Source organism: Enhydra lutris, unplaced genomic scaffold (genome assembly GCF_002288905.1).
Source record: "Enhydra lutris kenyoni isolate GAN:26980312 unplaced genomic scaffold, ASM228890v2 scaffoldscaffold4, whole genome shotgun sequence".
Taxonomy (NCBI): domain Eukaryota; kingdom Metazoa; phylum Chordata; class Mammalia; order Carnivora; family Mustelidae; genus Enhydra; species Enhydra lutris.
This window is the reverse complement of record NW_019154088.1, coordinates 1,365,924-1,387,674: the sequence shown is the minus strand read 5'-3', so window position 1 is coordinate 1,387,674 and position 21,751 is coordinate 1,365,924. Positions and strand designations below refer to the sequence as shown.

At 36.0% G+C, this 21,751-nt stretch overlaps 2 pseudogenes; one reads left to right on the top strand and one right to left on the bottom strand.

Moving 5' to 3' along the window:
- LOC111159266 overlaps positions 1–11,274 on the bottom strand; it is a 26,568-nt pseudogene extending 15,294 nt beyond the window's left edge.
- Positions 11,273–21,751, top strand: LOC111159254 (annotated as a pseudogene).

The window sequence follows — 21,751 nt, the reverse complement described above, 5'->3', positions numbered from 1 at the left end:
ATATTACATATATATGATGTTATGTCATTGCCTAACCCATGTTCACAAAACTTACTACTACATTTATTTATATTTTTATGTTTTGTTGCAGATGACTTTTTCCAACTTTTGTATCCACTTGGTTATTTTATAGGAATTTGTTAAGAGAGGAGTCAAATGCAAGCTCCAAATCACTCCTTTGAAATAAAACCTCTTCAAACACTTGATGGCATATTCAAATATGTCACAAAGTTTATAGGGTCATATGAGTTAAAGTATAATCATTTTTTTAAATTTTATGGTTTTGATATCCCTGAATAGATTGTTTCATAGCACACATTTTTAGGAGGAATCTGCTTATGTCATTGTCAAATCTTGATCTAGTCCTTATCATGATAACTGTACTCTTAATCTTCTTCATCTTCACCTGTTTCATTCATCTCCAATCACCTCCCCTCTGGTAACCATTAGTTTGTTCCCTATAGTTAAGAGTATGTTTCTTAGAATAAATGAAACAAGATGGGATTGGGAGGGAGAGAAACCATAAGAGACTCTCAATGTCACAAAACAAACTGAGGGTGGCGGAGGTGGGGGAGGGGGGTAGGGAGAGGGTGGTGGGGTTATGGACATTGGGGAGGGTATGTGATATGATGAGTGCTGTGAAGTGTGTAAACCTGGCAATTCACAGACCTGTACCCCTGGGGCTAATAATACATTATATGTTTATTAAAAAAATAAAAAATAAATTTAAAAAGCGTGATAGAATTCTTGAAAGAATTCGTGTTGTACCGTCTAATCTATTATGAAATTGTAGTAAATGTGGCAGAAGTGATTTTTAATCAATGGGTGATATCTATAAGCATCAGTGTACTTCTTTTCTCAATTTATGGTAAATTAAACTAAGGTCTACACTAAATGATACTATAGTCATGTAAATATGATCACTTTAATAGTAATAATAATTATCTCTGGCAAAATATATAGTAAATAAATGAAAGCAAATGAAACTGCAAATATGAGAATTTGAACCAAGAGATTTTTGGAAAAATAATTGAAACAGACATATTATCACTGGGACAAATAATAAAAAGACTAAGATATGTTTCTTGGTTTGTCCCTTTTGTTTTTCTTTGTTCATTTGTTTTGTTTCTTAAATTATACGTATGAGTGGAGTCATATGGTATTGTCTTTCTCTGACTTTTTTTCACTTAGCATTATACCCTCTATCCCTCCCCCAATGTTATTGCAAATGACAATGTTGCATTCTTTTTTATGGTTGAGGAATAAAATTGCATTAGATATATATACCACATTTTATCAATTCATCTATTGATAGACATGGACATGGGTTGCTTCCATATCTTCACTATCATAAATAATGCTGCAATAAACATAAGGATGTATGTCTTTTTGAATTAGTGGTTTTGTATTCTTTGGATAAATACTCCATAGTGGAATTAATGAAACACAGAGTAATTCTATTTTGAATTTTTTGAGGAAGCTTCATACTGTTTTCCACAGTAGCTGCACTGGTTTGTGTTCCCACCAATAAAACCACATTTGTTGTTTCTTGTGTTTTTGCTTTTAGTCATTCTGACAGGTGTGAGGTGATACCTCATTGTGGTTTTGATTTGCATTTCCCTGATGATGACAGCTGTTGAGCATCTTTTCATATGTCTGTTTGCCATCTGTATATCTTCTTTGGAGAGATGTCTTTTTATGTCTTCTGCCCATTCTTAAGTGTTATTTTATGGGGATTTTTGGTGTTCAGTTGTATGAGTTCTTTATATATTTTTGGATACCTACCCTGTCATTTGCAAATATCATCTCTCTTTCAGAAGATCCACGGTGATCAGCTGTGTGAGGGGCCATGTAGCCACCTGGAAAAAGTCCTACCAAAGCCAGCTGGAATGGAAGGGGGAGATTTGCAGAAGTGTTCCAGGGTGAGGCACACTGTTAGCAAGCTGGGGAAAGTGTTGGAACTGTGCTGATTCCTGCAGTTGTCCTTGTATCTAGTCTAGGGTGTGGGGGACGTAAATGGTGCCATCCTACTCTTTGGTTCTCAGAGAAGTCTCCTAAAGATCCCTTGCCCCTCCAATACATGCTCTCAGAGGAGGAAATAAATCTTTCCATATACTCCAGGGATTTTTTAAACTGCTGCCTCTGAGCTGTGTCTCAGTGGGGCTATTTGTTCTGCTGTCCCTTTAAGAGTGTGGTCTCCACTCTCTTGGCAAGAGCACTGATTTTTAGTTCCAGATGTTAAGCCCCCATTGGTTGTTAGGCTCCTCTTTTTTTCAAAGCCAAATGTTCTGTGAATTCTTCTTCCCTGTGTGGGCCCCTTTTGCTTGGGGTACTCGGTGTGAGGGCCTGGTCCTCTCTTCTCTTCATACCTGCCTGGTCATTCCCTCCTGCAGACAATCCTGTGGATCATCTTGGCTTCCAGTCTTGTCTCTGCCCTCCTACCCTCTTCTCTGTGGCCTCTTTTCTACAGTTAGTTGTGGAGTGTCTCTTCTGCCAGTATTCGGGTCAGTTTCTGGGTTATTTTTACGCTGATGTGTGTGTTACCTATTTGCATTCATAGGATGAGGTGTTTGAGATCCTTCTACTCCACCATCTTCTGTGGAAGACTGTCAGTTCCTCTTTAATATTTTATAGGGTTTACCAGTGAAACCATCTGGTCCTGTGCTTTTCTTTGTTGGGAGTCATTTGGTTACTGATGCAATCTCTTCACTTGTTATTGGTATATTCAAGTTTTCTGTTTCTTCATGATTCAGTGTTTATAAGTTGTAGTTTTTTCCCAGAATTTATCCATTTCTCCTAGGTTATCCAATTTGTTGGCATGCAGTTATTCATAGTAGTCTCATGATTCTTTTACATCTCTGTTTTATCATTTATAATGTCTCCCCTTTTATTTCAGATTTTATTTAAGTCTTCTTTCTCTTTTTCTTAGTCTAGCTAAGGCTTTGTCAGTATTATTTAACTTTAAAAAAAACAGCTCTTAGTTTTATTGATAATTTCTATTGGGTTTCTGTTCTCCATTTCACTTGTTTCTGCTTTGATTGCTGTTATTTCCTTCTTCTATTAACTTTGGGCTTAGGTTATTCTTTTTCTAGTTCCTTGAAGTGTAAAATCGTGCTTTTTATTTGATATCTTTCTTCTTAATGCATGCTTTTATCTGTAAACTTACCTCTTAAAACTTTTGCTGCTTACTATAAGTTTTAATGTGTTGTGGGCACATTTTCATTTATTTTAGTTATTTTTTATTTATATTTATTGAGAGAAAAAGAAAAAGGGGGAGAACACAAATAGGGTGTGGAGGGGCTTAGTCTCACAACTCTGAGATCATGATCTGATCCGAAATCAAGAGTAGGATGCTTAAAAAACAGAGCCACCACTCAGGTGTCCCTGTTTCAATTATTTTTTTATTTCCCTTTCAATTTCTTCTTTTACCCATTGGTTGTTCAGGAGTGTGTTGTTTAATTTCCACACATTTGTGAATTTTCTAGTTTTCTTCCTGTTACTCATTTCTGGTTTCATGTCATTATGACTGGAGAAAATACTATTATTTCAAACTTCTTATCTATTTTAAGGCTTGTTTTGTGACTTAACTTATGCTCTGGAAAATATTCTGTGTGTGCTTGAGAAGAATATGTAGTCTCCTGGTGCTGGAAGGAATAATCATGTAAATATTTTCCATGAATATTTGAAAGTGTTCATCAATGAAACTTTTTAGGCCTGGAGTTTTTGGAGATGGTTTTAAGTTAAAGATTCAATAGCATTAATATGCTTGACATTGTTAAAATTTTCTATATTTAATGGTTGTAGTTTTGGTGTACTCTGCATCAGTTTTTTCATTCATTGTCTAAAAGTTAAAATTTACTCAAGGGGTGCCTGGGTGGCTCAGTCAGTCAGAGTGTCCCAACCCCCGCCCCCAATCTTCTGGCTCTCTCTCTCAAAAAATAAATTTTTACTGAAGTGCTTCATAATATTCTCTTATTAACCATTTAGTGTATGAAGGATTTGTAGTGATGCCCTTTAAAATTTTCCATTATTCTTAATATCTGGGGTTTTCCTTTTTTTTTTTTTTATTTTTCAGTATTGTTAACTTTATGTTACAGATTTCCTACTTAATTCTACAGTTGTCTGAGAACATAAAATCTATGCTTTTAACCATTGTTAAGACTTGCATTTTGGCCCAGAGAAGTGGTTATTTTGGTAAGTGTTCTATGTGCCCTTGCAAAAGATTGTGCATTTTGGGGTTATTGCCCAACTCTATTTTACTTTTTACATATGTCAGTTTAAGTTACTTACTCATGCTAATACATCTAAAATCTTACTGATATTTTTATCTGTTTTCCTCGTTACCAAGAGAGGTGTGTTAAAATCTGAAGTAATTAAAAACTTTCTATCCTGCTATAACTTTGTTTACATACTTTGAAATTATGTTATTAGCTACATGCAAATTTGGAACTGTTATTTCTTGATGATTAATGGGTCTTTGTATCATAAGAAAGATCTATTTTTTTTTCTTAAGTGTTGTATTTAATTTTTTTCCATCCTTTTATTTCAACCTTTCTGTGTCTTGATGCATAAAGTGTGTTTCTTAAACAGCCTGTGGTAATAATCTTTTTAAAAAATGGAATGTGAAAAATGTCTATTTTTATGTAATTATCAATATAATTCAGTTTACCAGTTTGTTTTTTATATTTCCATCTGCTCTTTATTTCCTTATTTCTCCTTTTTTGCTTAGTTTTGCATTAACCAGTGACTTCATAAATTTAATATTCTCTATGTTGGATTTTTTAAATATTTATTTATTTTTTTATTTTCAGTGTAACAGAATTCATTGTTTATGCACCACACCTAGTGCTCCATGCAATATGTGCCCTCCATAATACCTACCACCTGGCTCCCCCAACTTCCCACCCCCTGCCCCTTCAAAACCCTCAGATTGTTTTTCAGAGTCCATAGTCTTCATGGCTAATCTCCCCTTCCAATTTCCCGCAACTCCCTTCTCCTCTCCATCTCCCCATGTCCTCCATGTTATTTGTTATGCTCCATAAATAAGTGAAACCATATGATAATTGACTCTCTCTGCTTGACTTATTTCACTCAGCATAATCTCTTCCAGTCCTGTCCATGTTGCTACAAAAGTTGGGTATTCATCCTTTCTGATGGAGGCATAATACTCCATAGTGTATATAGACCACATCTTCCTTATCCATTCGTCCGTTGAAGGGCATCTTGATTCTTTCCACAGTTTGGCGACCGTAGCCATTGCTGCTATAAAATTGGGGTACAGATGGCCCTTCTTTTCACTACATCTGTATCTTTGGGGTAAATATCCAGTAGTGCAATTGCAGGGTCATAGGGAAACTCTATTTTTAATTTCTTGAGGAATCTCCACACTCTTCTCCAAAGTGGCTGCACCAACTTGCATTCCCACCAACAGTGCAAGAGGGTTCCCCTTTCTCCACATCCTACCCAACACATGTTGTTTCCTGTCTTGCTAATTTTGGCCATTCTAACTGGTGTAAGGTGGTGTCTCAATGTGGTTTTAATTTGAATCTCCCTGATGACTAGTGATGATGAACATTTTTTCATTTGTCTGATAGCCATTTGTATGTCTTCATTGGAGAAGTGTCTGTTCATGTCTTCTGCCCATTTTTTGACATAATTATCTGTTTTGCATGTGTTGAGTTTGAGAAGTTCTTTATAGATCCTGGATATCAAACTTTTGTCTGTGTGTTGAGTTTGAGACATTTTTTATAGATCCTGAATATCAACCTTTTGTCTGTGCTGTCATTTACAAATATCTTCTCCCATTCTGTGGGTTGCCTCTTTGTTTTCTTGACTGTTTCCTTTGTTGTGAAGAAGCTTTTGATCTTGATGAAGTCCCAAAAGTTCATCTTCACTTTTGTTTCCTTTGCTTTTGGAGATATATCTTGAAAGAAGTTGTTGTGGCTGATATCTAAGAGGTTACTGCCTATGTTCTCCTCTAGGATTCTGATGGATTCCTGTCTCACGTTGAGGTCTTTTATCCATTTCCAGTTTATCTTTGTTTTTGGTGTAAGAGAATGGTCGAGTTTCATTCTTCTACATATAGCTGTCCAGTTTTCCCAGCACCATTTATTGAAGAGACTGTCTTTTTTTCCACTATATATTTTTTCTTGCTTTGTCTAAGATTATTTGACCATAGAGTTGAGGGTCCATATCTGGGCTCTCTCCTCTGTTCCACTGGTCTATGTGTCTGTTTTTATGCCAGTACCATGCTGTCTTGGTGATCACAGCTTTGTAGTAAACCTTGAAATCAGGTAACGTGATGCCCCCAGTTTTATTTTTGTTTTTCAACATTTCCTTAGCAATTCGGGGTCTCTTCTGATTCCATACAAATTTTAGGATTATTTGCTCAGCTCTTTGAAAAATACCAGTGGAATTTTGATAGGAATGGCATTAAAAGTATAGATTGCTCTAGGCAGTATAGACATTTTAACAATGTTTATTCTTCCGATCCAGGAGCATGGAATAGTCTTCCATCTTTTTGTGTCTTCTTCAATTTCTTTCATGAGTGTTCTGTAGTTCCCCGAGTACAGATCCTTTACCTCTTTGATTAGGTTTATTCCCAGGTATCTTATGGGTCTTGGTGCTGTAGTCAATGGAATCGATTCTCTATTTTCCCTTTCTGTATTTTCATTGTTAGTGTATAAGAAAGCCACTGATTTTAGTACTTTGACTTTGTATCCTGCCACATTACTGTATTGCTCTATGAGTTCTAGTAGTTTGGGCGTGGAGTCTTTTGGGTTTTCCATATAAAGAATCATGTCATCTGCGAAGAGAGAGAGTTTGACTTCTTCATTGCCAATTTGGATATCTTTTATTTCTCTTTGTTGTCTGATTGCTGTTGCTAGGACTTCTAATACTATGTTGAACAAGAGTGGTGAGAGTGGGCATCCTTGTCATGTTCCTGATCTCAATGGGAAGGCTGCAAGCTTTTTCCCATTGAGGATGATATTTGCTGAGGGTCTTTCATAGATAGATTTTATGAAGTTCAGGAATGTTCCCTCTTTCCCTATACTTTGAAGCGTTTTAATCAGGAACGGATGCTGGATTTTGTCAAATGCTTTTTCTGCATCAATTGAGAGGACCATGTGGTTCTTCTCTCTTCTGTTATTGATTTGTTCTATCACAGTGATTGATTTTCGAATGTTGAACCATCCTTGTAGCCCAGGAATGAATTCCACCTGGTCATGGTGGATAATCTTTTTAATGTGCTGTTGGATCCTGCTTGCTAGGATCTTGTTGAGAATCTTAGCATCCATATTCATCAGTGATATTGGTCTGAAATTCTCCTTTGTGGTGGGGTCTTTGCCTGGTTTGGGGATCAGGGTAATACTGGCTTCATAAAAAGAGTCTGGAAGTTTTCCTTTTGTTTCAATTTTTTGTAACAGCTTCAGGGGAACAGGTGTTATTTCTTCTTTGAAGGTTTGGTAGAATTCAGCAGGGAATCCGTCAGGGCTCTTGATTTTTGGGAGGTTTTTAATCACTGCTTCAATCTCATTACTAGAAAGTGGTCTATTCAGGTTGTTGATTTCTTCCTGCTTCAATTTTGTGAGTTTATAGTTTTCCAGGAATGCATCCATTTCATCTAGGGTGCTTAACTTATTGGCATATAACTGTTTATAATAACTTCTGATGATTGTTTCTACTTCCTTGGTGTTAGTTGTGATCTCTCCCTTTTCATTCATAATTTTATTAATTTGAGCTTTCTCTCTTTTCTTTTGGTTTAGTGTGGCTAATGGTTTATCAATATTATTGATTCTTTCAAGAAACCAACTTCTAGTTTCATTGATATGTTCTACTATATCTCTAGTTTCTATTTCATTGATCTCTGCTCTAATGTTAATTATTTCCCTTCTTATGTATGGGGTTGGCTTAATTTGTTGTTGACTCTCCACTTCTTTAAAATGTAGAGACAGCTGGTGTGTTCTGGATTTTTCAATTTTTTTGAGGGAGGCTTGGATGGCTATGTATTTCCTCCTTAGGACCGCCTTTTATGTATCCCATAGGTTTTGGACCAAAGTGTCTTCATTCTCACTGGTTTCCATGAATTGTTTAAGTTCTTCTTTGATTTCCTGGTTGATCCAAGCATTCCTAAGCAAGGTGATATTTAGCTTCCAGGTGTTTGAGTTTCTTCCGAACTTTTCCTTGTGATTGAGCTCTAGTTTCAAAGCGTTGTGATCTGAGAATATGCAGGGAATAATCTGTCTTTTGGTATTGGTGGCCCTGATTTGTGACCCAGTATGTGGTCTGTTCTGGAGAAGGTTTTATGTGCACTTGAGAAGAATGAGAATTCTGTTGTTTTAGGGTGGAATGTTCTGTATTTATTTATGAGGTCCATCTGGTCCAATGTGTCATTCAATGTTCTTGTTTCTTTATTGATTTTCTGCTTGGATGATCTGTTTATTACTGAGAGGGGCATGTTAAGATCTCCTCCTATTAATGTATTCATATCAATATGACTCTTTATCTTGATTAATAGTTTTTTTGTGTAATTGGCTGCTACCATTTTGGGGGCATAGATATTTACACTTGTTAGATCATCTTGGTGGATAGTCCCTTTAAGAATTATGTAGTGTCCTTCCTTATCTCTGAGTACAGTCTTTAGTTTAAAATCTAATTTATCTGATATGAGAATCGCTAATCTGGCGTTTTTTTGAGGTCCATTGGCATGAAAGATGCTTCTCCATCCCTTCACTTTCAGTCTGGGTGTATCCTTAGGTTGGAAATGGGTCTCTTGTAGACAACATATGGATGGGTCCTGTCATTTTATCCAGTCTGCAACCCTGTGCCGTTTTATGGGCGCATTTAGGCCATTCACATTGAGAGTGATTATTGATAGATACATTTTTATTGACATTGTGTTACCTTTGAAGTCTTTCTTTCTGTAGATTGTCTCCATATTTCTGTTCAGTGATATTCTTGGGATTTTTCCTTTTATAGAACCCCCCCCCCACCCGCCGAATGTTTCCTGCAGTGTCAGCTTGGTAGTCACATACTCTTTTAAGCCTTGCTGGAAACTCTTGGAAACTCTTTATCTCTCCATCTATTTTGAATGTCAGTCTTGCTGGATAAAGTATTCTTGGCTGCGTGTTCTTCTCATTTAGTGCCCTGAATATATCTTGCCAGCCCTTTCTGGCTTTCCAGGTTTCTGTGGACAGCTCTGACATTATTCTGATGGGATTTCCTCTGTATGTAAGGAGCTTCTTTGTCCTAGCTGCTTTCAAGAGAGCCTGTCTACAATTATGATTCCTCATTCTTACTATCAGGTGTCTCGAGGACTTTCGAGATTCTATAATCTTGGGGGGAGACCGTTCTGCCTCTAGTTCATGATCAATGGTTCCATTCACAAGATTGGGAATATTTTCATGGAGAATTTGTTCCACTATATCTTCTAGACTTCTTTCTTTCTCCTCCCCTTCAGGGATTCCAATAATTCTGACGTTGGAATGTTTCATGGCATCATTTATTTCCCTAATTCTGTTTTTGTGCCTTCTAAGCTGTTTGTTCCAGCCTTCCTCCTGGCCCTTTCTCTCTATTTGTTTGTCCTCCAGATCACTAATTCTATCTTCTGCTTCAGTTACCCTAGCTTTTAGAGAATTTAGATTTGATTGGAACTCACTGAGAACATTGTGAACATCATCTCTGGTGGCTTTCAGTTCTGCCCTAAATAATTCCATTTTGTCATCCATGGCTTTCTCCAACCTAACTATTGCCTGGATAATTGTTAGCCTGAATTCCCTTTCCAACATATTGTCTATGTCAATAGCCATGATTATCCATTAGTTACAGAAGGCCCAGCCTCTGAATTTCTCTTCTTTTGGGCATTCCTCCTCCTAGTCATTTTGGTGAGAGATGGCTGAACGCATGTAGCTGAATGTATTGACTGTGGTGCAGTCAAGGTGCACCCTGGAATGCTTCTGAGCAATCAATTGTCCCCACCCAAACAAAAGAAAAAAGAGAGAGAAAAGAGAGAGAGGGGGGGAAAAAAAGATAAAATAGAAGGCCCAGCCCAAATGGTCCCCAAGGTAAGATTTATGAAGTATACAAACAAAAGCAGACAAACAAAAAGACTGATAAAAGTAGATGACAAGAGAAAAATAATAAAATATATATATATATAAAAGCGAAACAAAATAAGGACCTCGTCAAAAAGAACCCCAAGTATAAGATTTATATACTGCCAGGACAAACACAAATACACAGAAACACTGGCAGAAGAAAAAGATGGGAGAGTGGTTATAAATTCTGTGTGGGTGAGGAAGGTTATTTTGATTCTTCCTGGGTGTATCTTGATATCTTTGTTAAAGGACTCAATTTTCCTAAGATAAAGTGGGATTAAAAATTGGTTTACCTATAGGAGTAGCATTGATTGGGGAAAGGGGATTACCTTGAAGTTTAACTCTATGTGAATATTAAAAAAAAAAGAATAAACTAAACTAAAATAAAATTAAAAAAATTAAAAATAAGAAAGCAAAAGAAAAACATGGGTATATATATCAAAAAGTTCAGGTTAAAAGGTTATTATGGAATTTGATATACTGGACATCTCACTTTGAGGGTAAATAGGTTAAAAAAATTATCTATAAAAAGAAATGAACCAGAATAGTGGGAACGAATTGGACATAAAAGTTGTATCTATGAAGTAGTTGTGGTTGTTCTCTTGTCTTTTTTTGTGTGTGTCCCCCCCACCCGCCGTGGCTTTCTGGGGGAGGGGCCTGCCGCGTGTGTTTTCAGGCAGTGTTTCCTGAGTTATGTCCTCCTGCTCCCCTCAAGGGGGTGGGCTCTGAGGAAACCGTTTTTCAGGCTTTTGTTCTCTGGAGGTTTTTTGTTTGTTTGTATTCTCTTGCCTTGACAGCTTTTGATGGTTTTTGGAGGTTTAGAGGAAAGCAAACTTCACCTAGACCTCCCTCTCAGAGAGAATCCTCAGTCTGTTCCCCTCTGGGTGCTCCAGAGCACATAAATTTCCCCTTGGCCGCAGGCAGAGCAGGTTCCCAGTTGCAGTCCCTAGGGATGCAGGAACTCCTGCTTGTACCCAAAACCATGACAAAGGAGGCTGTCTGGGCAGCTTCAGACTGCCAGAGAGGTCCCAAGCAGTGATAGCACACTGAGATTTTCCCACTGGCCTGGGCTGGGTGTGCTCAGACTTTCCGGGTCTGAGAGTGCTGAGCTGACACCTGAATGCACCTCTCTCAGGGGGAGGTGTGGGGCGTGACTCAGACTCTGATAGTGCAGCATGGCGCACACGTGGAGAGTGCAAAAAGGCTGTGATTCTGCCAGTGGGCAAGGCTCCCAGCCTCTCACGGGAGCCACCACCCAGGCGCTCTCAGGCACGCTAGCAGCTCAGGGACCAATACCTGGTTTCTTCGCCGCACACTCTCTGGCTCAGTGCCAGGGGTGGCTGTCCTCAGTCTGGGGACTTAAGCCCCTGTCCCTAACGGCCCCGATTCCCACAATTTCCCCCCGAGATCCTTTGCTCTTTTTGAGTGCTTTCAACCAGACTCCAAGTTAATGCTGGTCCCCAGTCACATGGCACTCTTGTATTGGGGTATTACTTTCCAATCGGTCACCTCTGGTGTCTCCCTCCCCCTTTTGTTAGTTTATCTTCCAATATCAGTCTGATGTTCCCACTCCACTTTACCTGCCCACTGGCATATTCTGCCCCTGTACAGATCCAGACGTGTATAATTCTAATCTCAGGCTGATTTTATGGGTGATCAGAATTCTGTGATAGGTAATCAGCTCACTTTAAGGTACAGGTTGAAACGGTGCCTCCTCCTAGTTCCCCACCATCTTGTCTCCTGCTGTGTTGGATTTTTATTTATAACTTCTCTTGCTAATACATTGTATGTAATTCACAAAAATATTACTTAAAACTTACAAAACAGTGGAAAAATTATTTCATTTAGTCACACATGTTTTCATTGTCTTGTTTGCTTTTACATTTATTATAAATCATAAAATTGTTTTATTGTGGTATTGAGCAGTCAACTTTTACCCAATATTTATATTTTCTACTTCCCTTCAATTCTTCCTGAGTGTTGTGTTTCCTTTAGGGGTCATTTTATCCAGCCTAAAGGACTACTATTATTTGTAGTGTGATAAGTCTTATGGCAATAAATTCTTTCATCTTTTTTTTTCTGAAAAATTTTTATTTTTTGCCTTCACATCATTTAGGTTGGTTAATTTCTCTTTTTTTTCACCACTTTTTAAATATTTTATCTACTTCCCGACTCAATTGTTCCTGTTCAGTAGTTGCCATCAGTGTTACTACTTCTCCTTTGAAAGTAATATGACTTCCCCCATCTTTGGTTTTCTTATTTTTTTCCTTTGTCCTTGGTTTTTAGCATTAGCCAAGTGAAATGTGACTTGTTTATATAATACTTGTGATTCACTGGCTCTCTTAAATGTGTAAGTTAAGTATTTTATTACATTTGGGAATATCTCAGCTACTATTTCTTTAAATATTGTTTTTATTTAGTAGTTTTTTTCATTTATATAAAGGACTTTAATTACACATATATTAGGACTTTTTACTATGTCCTGTATTTATATCACATGATGGCAATATAAGTGCTGTATATATTTCATACTTCTTACAGACATGTTTTTTTGTGTTTGTTAGGGTTCTTCTGTTTAATTTTGTTTTTATTTCTGGTATGTATTCCTTGGTTCTTGAACTGGAACCTCACTTTTAAAATTGGTCTTTCTGGTCACTGAAATGAAAGAAATGAAATGAAAAATAATCCATAGATTTTTGAGCTCCTTTTCTTTAGGTTCCTTCTCTTCAGGACCATTTCTCCCAAATATCTGCTACTTTGCCAGCTTCAAACTCTAGGGCAACTTCTTGCCCAGAGACATTCACTGTTTCCTTGGATTCCTTTTCTTCTGGCTTGTTGTAGAAAATGCCCTCAAATGATATGCTGGAGTCAATTTGGATCTTATATTATAAATTTCCCTTTTGTCAAATATTATAGACTTCCCTTGAAGGATACCTAATTCATGTAAATTTTTATATACTTCATAAAAATTTTTGTAACTTATGGTGTCAGTGCAAATTAGTGGCTTCTATCTCATGGTATACCCATCAAAAATTCTATCTTTGTTACTTAATACTGTTAGTGGCACTGTTTTACTTTCAAACATTTGACTTTTATGAAGTCAATGAATGTTCATTTGTTCTATTATAATGCTGGGTTTTGAATCTCTTACACAAAGTCTTTCTTATACTAAGATATAAAAGTATGTATTTTTTTGTGTTTTGGTCAACCTTTTGAAGTTTATCACATGTTTTGATCTAGGTTATTATATGTGTATGGTAAGATGTAGAGTCAGAATTTAATTTTTAACACTTTGTATTTAATATTTTATCTTTTCTCCATATTTGAATTGAAAATAACCCTTACCAGAATCTGAACTCTGTGAAGTTAAGTATTATTTCGTTTTATATACTCTCTATTTGGTCAATTAATTACAATAGTTCCTACCACAGTTTTAAGTAATTTCATTTAAATATAACTTATATGGTAGGCCTAATTTTACCTCATTATTCTACTTTTCCAAAATACATGTCACATCTTGAGAAATAAACAATCAAGATTTTTAAATCTTTGTCAAGTTTCAAACACCTATAACAATCCTTTTCACACAGTCTGATTGGGATTTGTCTAAATTGCATTGAATTTGTATATTGACTTAATGTTAATTATTTATCCTTGACACTAACTAGTTGATCAGTTGAGCAACATGGTATGCCTTTCCTATTAATCAGGTTTTCTTTTATATACCAATGTAAAGATTTGTTATTGATAATGCTCACAGTTATCTTGCAAAGGTTTTTCTAGGTTGTTTTGATTTCGTGTTGGTACTGAAAATGAAATAATTTCCCCACATTAGTTTACACATTATTGCATCCATAAAAGGAAGACTGTGTTTTCTCCTTATTTTTTCAGTAGTCATTTTATTGAATCATCTTATGTTTAACATAGTTGGTTCTCTTGTTCATCATAAACATCATTTCTTCAGCCAGTAATTAAAATTTCTCTCTTCTAATAGTCATACCATAAATTATTTTTGTCTCATTGGTGTGGATAAGAATAGTCATGATGATGATATCAATTGCTTTTCCCAATTTATGTTATCATAAAAATTACCTGTAAAGATCAGTGACTAATAGCAACCTCCTTTTACTTTCTTAATCATATACTTGTTGGTCCATTTGGTTCTATATTTCTCTTTCATTCTTGGATCCATGACAAAAGAAAATTACTTTTTTCATTACATAGGGAAAGGAGCTATGGCATATTTGCATAATGGTTGTTATAGGTTTTCTTTAGAAATGGCACATTTATGGGACACCTGGGTGGTTTAGTTGGCTAAGCATCTTCCTTCAGCTCAGGTCATGATCCCAGGATCCTGAGATCAAGTCCCACATGAGGCTCTTTGCTCAGCAGGGAGCCTGCCTTTCCCTCTGCCTGCTGCTCCCTCCCCCTGCTTATGCACTCATGCTTGCTCTGACGAAAAATAAATAAATAAAATCTTAAAAAAAAAGATATATTTAAATTTGTCATACACTACATTGGACAAACCAAGTTACATTGGCTAGCGTAACATTTGTGAGACATGGATATATAATCCTTTTACAGGAAGGACAGTGAATCACTTGAAACAGTAACTCTCTTTACTATTGTGGCCATTCTTGTTTGTACTTGATTTTAATTGGATTGCTTTCCATTTTATTATTATAGAAATGTTTTAGCCATTTATTTCTGGTACAGAGATTCTTTACCAAGTAGAGAAATTTTCTTCTCTGGTTTATTATGAAATCTATCAAAAATGGGTGTTCAATTTTATCTATTACTTTTTCTACCATTAGTAAGATGTTCCTATATTTTTCTATCAGTCAATGATTTTAAAAAGTTACGTTTATATATTATATTCACATATGATGTAAATGATGTAATATTGAATATCTCTTAAAGGACTAACCTCTATTTGATCATATTCTATTATTTGGAAATATTCTACTCAAGATATATGTTAATATTAGATTTAAAATCTTCATAGCTCCAATTATTATACCAAAGGTCTCAAAAACTTGGGGATCATTATGTAAATTTTGTTTATTCATAAAATGTTTATGCTATACTATGGAGCCATTAAAAGGCATTAGCAAAGTACTTAACTACAAGGGAAATTTCCATAAATGTCTTTCTTATTTAAAGAAATTTACTCATTGTTAAAGAATGCATCTCAGTGTTTGTGATTGTGGTGAGCTTGGGGTGGGACAAACAAATTGAAGTTAAGATGATAAATAGTCTGAAACAAAAGAAGAGAGTCTTTAATATGCTTAAATGCACAGTGGGCTCCTAATCTCTGTGTTAACCTATATTCCATAGTTTTTTCTCTAAGATTGGAAAGAGGTCTCATTGCCAGAATCACAACTTTTTCTTTATCCTCAGAGAGAAGGTTACTTCTATCACAGTTAAACAGCAAACTTATACCTGCCCAAATCATTTTATGTGTTTGTATTTCTCTTTTTATTCCAAATTTAAAAATCTGTGAATTAAAGTAGGAAACGTGTTTGAATTTGAAACAAATTCCAGCATGCTGAATGAGGAAATGGAGCCATTGTTTTGTAAATTCCCTTTCTAGAGAGCCACTCCCCAAAGATGATCCTCACAAAAAGTAAAAGGGCTTCCTATTTCATTTGTTCATTTTGTTCTGTGTAGATCATGAGACTATGATTCTCTTTTCAACTGTCAAGTTTCCTATTGCTTTGTCAGTTTATATAAGCAAGAGAAGTATAAGAGGGCAAGCCTGAAGAGGCCCGTGACTGGTTTTGTAATGTTCTTCTCCTAAAAGGGTCTGCAGTTCTATGAATCCCCACAGTAGTGCATGGAACACTATTATATTTGTTCTTTTTCTGAGATCTGAGACTAGAGTTTTCACTGTGATATAGAAGATGGTGTTCAACCATACAGATTTCTATGATACCCATTTTGTATCTACAGGTAAGGTAAAGCTCTCATGACTCCAAGCCCCTCTATATCCCCCTTCCACCCACTCCTAGTTTTATATGCCACCACTTAATATGTGAATTATGAAAATATTTTTTCTTCAGAATTAAAGCCAGGCATTTTTTTAGAGCTTATAAGCAAATGTTACTTCAAAAATGTATTAGAACTCTTAAAGTAGTTTGCTAGTTTCCCATTTGTATTGCTCTGTGTAGGAGTTGGGGTCTGTAGGTAGAGAAAATTCCAGTAAGTGAATGTGTTTCCAGTAAGTGACTGTTTCCTTCAATGAAACTCAAGTGATATATTGCCTATTGCCCTGTTAATTTCTGTTATTTTTAGAGGATAAGAAAGAAGGAAAATTTTATTCATGTTTTGCAGAATTTGAGGATCAGCCTCTTTGAGCACAGTGAACTTTGACATAGCTTTATGAATGATACATATTTGACTTTAATGTCTAGTAAGTAATTTGCCTTTTCTATGCCTTGTTTAATGATGTTTTCTAATTGGTAGCACAATATTCTACTTTCAAGATAACTGTATTTTTTCTATTCTTTATTTTTAAGTTTTGGTACTCACATTCCTGTCCGTATTTCAATCTGCAAAATTTTTTTATATGTTAAAGATGAGGATTTTTATGAATATCTTTAAAATTTATTTCCCTTTGAGGAAATCTAGGTGACTCAGTGGGTTAAACAGCTGCCCTCGGCTCAGGTCATGATCCCAGGGTTCTGGGATCCAGCCCTGCATCAGGCTCCCTGCTCAGTGGGGGGCCTCCCTCTCCCTCTGTCTCTCTGCCTGCCACTCTGCCTGCCTGTGCACTCTCTCTCTCTGACAAATAAATAAAATCTTAAAAAATTTCCTTTTGAAGAAAGATAGTATTTTACACATCAGTTTTTCAACTTGAAAATGTTTGTAAAAACCCATCCTCTCTCGTTTCATAAATATATGTAATACATATGTGAATATATGTTTGTCCATATATAAAATGAAATATATTTAACTTTCATACATATTCAGTTACACTGAAGAAAGAGATTACAAAAAGAGAAGGTAAATACAAAGTTGGGGGAGGAGGCAAGAGAAAGAACTTGATTGGCTAGAAGGCTAGACTCCAGGCAGTTGTTTTATGAAATCTGGAGAAGATGTATCACATGAGAATAAATTATAGACATGGAAAGAATTGCAAGGTATTCACACATACACACATGCATGCATGTACTCGTAATAGAAAAAAGCCAAACAAAACAATGAGAAATAGGTAGACACTAAGATGTTTAGAGACATTTCCACACACATAAAGAGATAGTAGAATAAATGAAGAAAAACATGAAGAGGGAAAACCTGAAGTTAATGGCAGAAGTAATAGGAGATTATTGAGGGTTTACATGGGCTGCAATTTTGTAACACTGTATTACATACTAAATCCAGGGCATCAGTCTGGGTTCTTATCTGTGATTACTTTGGAATTTAGATGAAATTACTGTTTTAGAAAAATTCTTCCTAAGTATGAGTCTGTTACTTTTCAAATTTCAAAGTTTGTTTTTAAGAAAACCTTTAAAATTATATAATTCCTGGGGCACCTGGGTGGCTCAGTGGGTTAAAGCCTCTGTCTTCAGCTCAGGTCATGATCCCAGGGTCCTGGGATCGAGCCCCACATTGGGCTCTCTGCTCAGCAGGGAGCCTGCTTCCCCCTCTCTCTCTGCCTGCCTCTCTGCCTACTTGTGATTTCTGTCTGTCAGATAAATAAAATATTTTAAAAAGTATATAGTTCCTTTAAAGAGTATGAATATATGTGAATTCATGATTAAGACTTTAGTACTATGGATTAATTTATTTTTCTTCTCTATTTGTTCTTAATTTCCAAACTGTCCTATTTTATAGTTCATTTTTTCCCAACTTTATTGAGGTATAATTGACAAATAAAAATTGTATGTATTAAGGGTACAATGACATGATTTGATATGCATCATAAAATGATGGCCACCGTCAAACTAATTAACCAAACTAATTATCCATCACCTCCTGTAGTACTTTTACTTTGCTTCAGTTACAAGATGAGTAAGTTCTACAGATCTAATGTACAGCATGGTAGCAATAGTTAATAATTTGTATACTTGAAATCTGCTGTGTCCTCACAGCATTATTTACAGTTTAACATATTTATATTATGCAATTCCAAAACCCAAACCAAACCAAAACAAAAAATATAAACTTTTCATTTTATTTATAGATAGATGTAATTTTTGCAAAGTAAGTGGTTTTCAAACTTGTTGATTTCAGGACCCCTTCCAAATCTTAAAACTCATCAAATACCCCAAAGTGGTTTTGTTCATATGAGTTATAGCTATTCATACTTACCATTTAGAAATTAAAACAAAAAATAAAGTTTATACTAAACTCCTTTTAAAGTGGCAATAATAAAATAATCACATTACCATAAATGTCAATTTAAAAATAATTGTTTTTGTCAGCATAACAAAAATTAATGGAAAGTGTTGTGTTTTTAAACATTTTTAATAAATTTCTTTAATGTTTAAGAGAAAACAGTAGGATGTTGTTTGGTTTTAATCACTAGACATTTGTTGTGAGATCAAACATTTTGGTAGGAGATCACCCATCATGCAGTCTAGAAAACTCCATTCAGTAATCAAGAAAAAATAAGAATGAATAAAGCAAATTATATCTTAGCATTATTATGAAATTACTTTTGACCTTAATGCCTTGAAATATCTTCAAAGACCATCAGGAGTCCCTGAACATACTATGAGAACCACTATTTTCTAGACATCACTTTTGAGTCTTTGTCCTTTCCACATAAAACACCTGAGAGTTGAAGACTTACCCTCCATACCAATCATATGGTATTGAAGAACCTCACTGAATACTGTCCTTACCCTCTCATATTTAAATTAATGATGATGATAATGCTGACTGTTAGACAACCAACTTAAAGGAAGTGTCCTCAAATAGTATTTGTTATTAGAACTGAAATTTTTTAAATGGCATTTCCTTCCTATAGGAAGGAATATGAATAGGAAACATACACACTTTCCTGGGCTGTCTTTGTTGACAAAAATTCAATAATTGTGATCTCTTTGACTTTCTGCGCAGCATCCTAAGTACTGAAATGCAGTGAACATTAAAAAAAATTATATATATGTGATTTTTTTAAAGATTTTATTTATTTATTTGACAGACAGAGATCACAAGCAGACAGAGAAGCAGGCAGAAAGAGAGGAAGGGAAGCAGGCTCCCTGCTAAGCAGAGAGCCTGGTGCAGTGCTCAATCCCAGAACCCTGGGATCATGACCCAAGCCAAAGGCAGAGGCTTTAACCCACTGAGTCACTACATGTAATATTACACTACATGTAATATTTTTAAGAGTGTATTTTTACTATTTTTACTGAAGGGAGCTATTGATATTTAAAATTTTTTTTTTCAGGTCTAAGACTTTTATTTTTTTTATTATGCTCAATTAGCCAACATATACTACATCATTAGTTTTTGATGGAGTGTTCAACGATTCATCAGTTGCATGTAACACCCAGTGCTCATCACATCATGTACCCTCCTTGATGCCCCCCGCAACCACCTCCCTTCTGTTACCCTCAGTTCCTTTCCCAGAGTCCAAAATCTCTCATGGTTTGTCTCCCTCTCTGATTTCTTCCCATTCAGTTTTCCCTCCTTTCCCCTGTGGTCCTCTGCAGTATTCCTTATGTTCCACATATGAGTGAAACCATATGATAATTGTCTTTCTCTGTATGAATTATTTCACTTAGCATAATCTCCTCCAGTTCCATCTATGTCAGTGTAAATGACGGGTATTCATCCTTTCTGATGGCAGAGTAATATTCCATGGTATATATGGACCACATCTTCTTTATCCATTCATCTGTTGAAGGACAACTTGGCTCCTTCCAGTTTGTCTATTGTGGACATTGCTGCTATGAACATGGGGTACAGGTGCCCCTTCTTTTCACAACAGCTGTATCTTTGGGGTAAATACATAATAGTGCAATTACTGGGTTGTAGTGTAGCTCTATTTTTAACATATAAGGAATCTCCATACTGTTTTCCAGAGTGGCTATACCAGCTTGCATTTCTACCAACAGCGTAAGAGGGTTCCCCTTTCCCCACATCCATGCCAACACTTGTTGCTTCCTGTCTGTTAACTTTTTAATTTCTCATTTTAATGTTGACTTATAATCTATTCTAAAATATATATGAGTGTTGCCCATAACCTAACAATAAAATTATTTGTTAATTAATAAAACATTAATTATCTTGCATATAGTACTTAAAAAATTGGATATTGTCTTCAAATCCACTTGACATATTTCTCTCACAAATAGAGCAAAGATTATGGAACATTATTATCTTAATATCTTTGTATGTTAAAAATGCTGTATTCATTAACTGCTTGACCAGACTTTGTAGATCTTTGAATATAGAATTGCTTATTGTCAATACCAAAAATTTTGATTGTAACGCTCAGGATGACAGGCAAGTATCTGTTCACTTTATATTTGTTATATCTAGAATAGGACTATGAATAGTTAAAAATGATGAAGATATTTCTCCATGAGTTATAATATTATTTTATTGACATGCAGAGTGGTGTAATCATAATCAATATATTTGCCTTAATGAGTAATACTAAAAGGCCGTTTATCTTATAGAAATTTGTTGTTTCTAAAGCATTACAAACAAATGAATATTCCAACATAAATAATTGCTCAAGCTCTGTGAGTGAATTCATTCTTTTGGGCTTCTCTTAAACCTGTGAAATTCAGGTTTTCCTCTTTTCAGTCTTCTCTGGGACTTATATCCTGATACTAACTGGAAATCTATGCATTATCTGTGCTGTGAGGTGGGACCATCGACTGCAAACTCCAATGTACATCCTGCTGGCCAATTTTCTTTCCTGGAGATCTGGTTTATCACCTCCACTGTCCCTAATATGCTGGCCAACTTACTCTCTGAGACCAGCACCATCTCCTTCTATGGCTGCTTCCTCCAGTCCTACTTCTTCTTCTCCATGGGTACCACTGAGATCTTCTTCTTGTCTGCCATGGCCTTTGACAGGTACCTTGCTATCTACAGGCCCCTGCACTACCCCACTGTCATGACTGTTCAGCGCTGCATCAGAATAGGAGCTGGGTGCTGGGTGTGTGGTTTCCTATACTTCCTCTTGCCTATGAACCTCATCATTCAACTCCCATTTTGTTGTTCCAAGAAGATTGATCACTTCCTGTGTGACCCAGATATCCTTATAAAGCTGTCCTGTGTGCCAGCTCCTGCTACTGAGATCATCTGTGCCATCTATAACTCAGTCCTCATTTTCTCCACCTTCCTTTTTATTACCAGCTCCTACATCCTGGTGATTAGAGCTGTGCTGAGGGTCCCCTCAGTAGAAGGTCAGCATAAAGCCTTCTCCACATGTGGCTCCCATCTGGCTGTGGTGTTCCTGTTCTATGGCTCTATCATAGTTGTATATGTAAGCCCAACAAGAGGCAATCCAGCTGAGATACAGAAGATTCTGAGTTTGTTCTATTCTGTTTTAACTCCTCTTTTCAACCTTGATCTATAGTTTCCAAAATAAGGAGATCTATAGTTTCCAAAATAAGGAGATGAAGGTAGCTTTGAGAAAATTATTCAGGACTGTGAGATTTAGTCAGAGGCATGGAAGAAATCTTTGA